At 37.8% G+C, this 4,545-nt stretch overlaps 1 pseudogene; it reads left to right on the top strand.

Annotated features, from left to right (window-relative positions):
• The first annotated feature begins 923 nt into the window (after positions 1–923).
• On the top strand, positions 924–4,083 carry LOC145070296 (elongator complex protein 4-like; annotated as a pseudogene).
• The last annotated feature ends 462 nt before the right edge of the window (positions 4,084–4,545 follow it).

The following is a 4,545-nucleotide window of genomic DNA, read 5'->3' as shown; positions in this document are numbered from 1 at the left end:
TTTGAAAACCCGCCTTGTTCTTTTCTACCTTTTTCTATCTTTCATCTTCACAATCGATTCTCTCCTCTCCCTCCTCTCCAATCCGCTTCTCCCCTACTCCTGACCTTACTTGTTAATCGTCTCATCGGATCTCTGCTCTAATGTCTCTCTGAAGATCAAGAAATTTCAAGCCCTAGTCTCCCTCTGAGGCAGAGACGAAAAGAGAAAGAAACATGAAGAATGCACCTATCGTTGTTACGACTTATGATGCTTCTCAAAGCTTTTGATAAGAACACTGGCTCAGTTGCTTCTCAAAGCTTTTTATAAGCACCCCGTCGGCTTTGCATACCGGAAATCAACCCACATCCTCTAATTAGGGTTTTTTTCATCCTTCAAATTACGACCCACATCCTCCATAGATCGATCCTTATTGCATCATTTCTCACAAGAAATTGAACACTTTACATTCAAAGGGCAACAAAATCAACTATTTCTGGAACTTGGGTTTCAGTTCCAATTGAAATTGAAGGTTTCTGGTCACCATGATCAAAGGGTTAGGGTCTCGTTTGTCAATGAATGCTCACAGGGCCACGGAAGCTAAGGTTTTTGGGCAAAGCTAGAATCGATCTTGTCTCGTTCCTTCGGAATCACGAAGACGCTGATTGCCATGGAGTTCACGCGGACTATGGTTTAGAGAGTTCTAAATTAATTTATCTTCAAATCCTGTTTGGAGAACTTCTAGTTTACACTAATGAGCGATGTGGAATAGATTGCATATCTGCTTTGGTAGTTTCCTTCCAAAATTGATGCTGTTCAAGTATTCTACAAACATTATATATGATTATTAATAAAATCATTTACTCCAAAATCATTATATATGTTGTTTACCTATTTGATCCGTTTGTTCTTATTTCTCAGGAGGATTAAAAAACTGTCCGATATTTATGGCTACTGGAAAAGTCCGGAAAAGTAGTTTCTCAAAGAACTTTTCAGCTGCACCTACCTCTTCTGTCCCTGGTCTCAAGTATGGACCAAATGGAACAATCTTTCTTTCATCAGGCATACCGGATCTTGATAGTAATCCCAATACCCCCTTTTTATATTTTATTAAAGCATCTAAACAAGTATGTGTGACATCCCCAAAATCTCGGCCAGAAAAGACCGATTTTCATTTATGCTTTTAAATATTTTCAGAGTAAATCCTTTTGATTTGAAAGAGTTGCGGAATTTGTTCCCAAAAACAAAACATGATAAAACAATGTTTACCGAAGCATTTCATAAAAGAAATGTATTTTCATTATAATCAAAACTCGGGGTGTCATGTTCCGATACAGACCAATAAGCATAAACGAATACATTACAAGTCATATAACAAATATACACATATGCAGACTTGTAAACAAAACAACTTGATGGTTCATCCATCTCATGCCCTTCCGCCACTTCCTGTAATACAATTTAAAACTGAGTGGGTCAGGCTTGGGAGCCTGGTGAGCATATAGGGTTTTCAACCCACAATAAATATCATATTTAATTTTCACCAACCAACAATAACCCAATTACCCATTTCCGTTATTCTCACTTTAATGTCCCTAAAATAACTAACATAAGGGACCTAGTCTAAGAATATTTCATCGGGGTGACAACACATGCTTCGGGGGTACCTCAGCAATATAAGTCAAATAAGGCAACCATGAGGGGGATGGAGTACAGCGAATGAACACCCAAGTTCATTAACACCTACAGGTGGCGAACCTGCTAATGTTTCCACAAGACTGTCTAGAATAGCCAGTGGTCGTCATCTAAACTCCGCTAGATGACTCAATCAAACAACAACGAGGCCTCTCATCTGTTTATTACACACCAACTGTCTACCCATGTTCTACCCAACATATTAGTAGATAAAAATATACATTTGTATACACAGTTTAAAGAAAACCTGTATAGCATGCTTTAATCAACACATATATCACAAAACAGATGAGGCACACACACACATAACACATATTTCATAAAGAAATAAGCAGATCTGTAAGATAGAAGAGAGTGAATACACATTCACACATAACACAACCAAATATATACACATAACACGTATTTTTATATAAAATACTTTTATTATTGTATTAGAAAGAAAATAACTACACACTCACACTTAAAAAGAACAATATAATTAATACACTCGAACCAAACTCGTATTATTATTGTGTTTAAGAAAGTTAGTATACACTCACTTGATCAGAAGATGATCGGACAGCACTACGGCTTATAGAAGTAGTATTCCTCAGCAGATCTGGAAGATCTCCTCGAAAATCGAACTTCTCGCGGGCAGAGCTTCGACTCGGGAACCGCACTTCTCGGGATCTTCGGGGTCTCGGGACTTGCCTCGGCGCTAGAGTATGATACCGGGGCTTCGGGGTATCTTCGGCACGAAAAACGATGCAAAAGACTAGAGAGAAGAGAAGAAATGAAGAAGAAATATGGCTGTCTTCGGATCCCTTATATAGAGGCTGGAGCCTCGGAGTACGCGGGGCGTACTGCAGTACGCAGCGCGTACTGCGTCCGAAATCGTCACTGCATGCGTCATCCGAAGTGTCGACACTATCAAAGTACGCGATAACGTACTCACGTATGCGGGGCGTACTCCGGATCACACCGGTGACTCGCCTTCGGATAAGGCTTCCGATTTTTGAATTAAATATAAATACAAAATGATTAATAAACTTCGGAAATTCATAACATCTTCATACGAACTCCGTTTTCGACGTTCTTTATATCCACGGAAAGGTGAGACCACGCTCTACGACTTTCGTTTAGACTCCGTCGGCTAATTTTGACTTTATTTTTATTAATTATTTTTAATAGGCCGCGACAGAAACTTTCGTTATAAATTCATAACTTCTTCGTTTGACGTCCGTTCTCGCCTAACTTTTTATTGCTTCGATACCAACAATGAGATCTCCGATTCTCATTTAGATTGCTTCGGCTAAAAACCGCTCGATCTCAAATCGAGTATTTCAGGCTGCATGCCGCTAAGCTGGAACTTCGATAAATCATAACTTCCTCATACGAAGTCAGATTTGGGCGTTCTATATATATTCGAAAACCTCGTTTCAACTACTACAACATTAACCAAAGATATTAAGTTTATTTTACACTTAAATTTTGACGCTTATTTTTATTCTTAATTAATCAAACCACATAATTAAGCAATTAAGCACAAAACACATAATACTTAAATAATACAATCTTATTATTTCAAAACGGGTTACAAAGGTTAACCTAGACTATTATATTGCTACAAATGGCAAGCCCAGAAACACAGGCGTTACAGTATGACAACAATTTCCTAATGGATGAATTGTTTTTGTAATATCTAGAGATTTTAGGTGGGGGATTCCATTTAGGAAGTCTGGTAATGATTATGGAAGACACTGAAGCACCTCATCATATGCTTTTGTTAAGGACTTTCATGTCTCAGGGACTAGTACACAACCAACCTGTTCTTTATGCAAGCCCAATCAAAAACCCAAGAGCCTTTCTTGGAACCTTGCCAACTACTTTAGTCCCCAAAGATGACAAATCTCGTAACACTGATGCAGAACAGGTACTACTTTACTTTTTCCCATTTTGCCCTTAGGAGCATGCATCTTTCTCTTCACAACTACAACTGTATTAATGTAAATTCTGCCTTTTTATGAGCTTGTAGAAGGATTTGCGGATTGCTTGGCAATATAAGAAGTACCTTGGGGAAAATAAGCAACATAACGAGGAGCGAGGTAATTTTGTATCTTTTTATCCATTGTGAGGATTTTTAGTATAAAAAGTAAACACCTTTTGTGTTGTGATAATGTGATGCAGATGGGAAACCGTGTGGAGTGTTTTAGCCTTTTAGATTGTTCAAATCTTGCTGGATTCCGTGATAGTTGTTCAAAGTTCATATCTCAATTTCCAAAGTACCGATGTTATTATTAGTAGTGGATTGATCTTATTAAACTTAAAAGTGGTCTTCTTCATTGACTCTTACACCTAATTTTCATAATTCTAATAAGGTATGATGGAAATATCACAAGTGCAGGAAGAATTGCTATCCAATCATTTTGAAGCCTGTAGTGTTCAAGGGATATCAAATAGGCGGTGCAATCTGTGATGGAGCTACAGGGGCGACTGCCAAAACGCTTAAATTACCTCGTGAAGATGAGTTCTGGAGTAGGGGAATTAGTGCCTGTGCAATCTGTGATGGAGCTTCACCAATTTATAAGGGTGAAGTTCTTGTTGTTGTTGGAGTAGGTGATACAGGAACTGAGGAAGCAATATATTTGACTAAATATGCAAGACATGTACATTTACTTATACGCAGGGATCAATTAAAGGCCTCACGAGCTATGCAGGACAGGTTAGAAAAAATATGTATTTCTCTTCTCTTAATTGGAAACAAAAAGTAAATACAAATTTTAAAATGGATTAAAAATGGAAAATTTTGTACCAATTAAGAGGATATTATTACCTATACAACAAGAACCATCTGCAGCCTTTGACTAAATTAGGAAGGGAAGACTGAAAGAA

Source organism: Lactuca serriola, chromosome 1 (genome assembly GCF_051521515.1).
Source record: "Lactuca serriola cultivar US96UC23 chromosome 1, Lser_US96UC23_V15, whole genome shotgun sequence".
NCBI lineage: Eukaryota > Viridiplantae > Streptophyta > Magnoliopsida > Asterales > Asteraceae > Lactuca > Lactuca serriola.
Note: the sequence above shows the minus strand (reverse complement) of the source record. Positions and strands in the feature narration are given on the sequence as shown.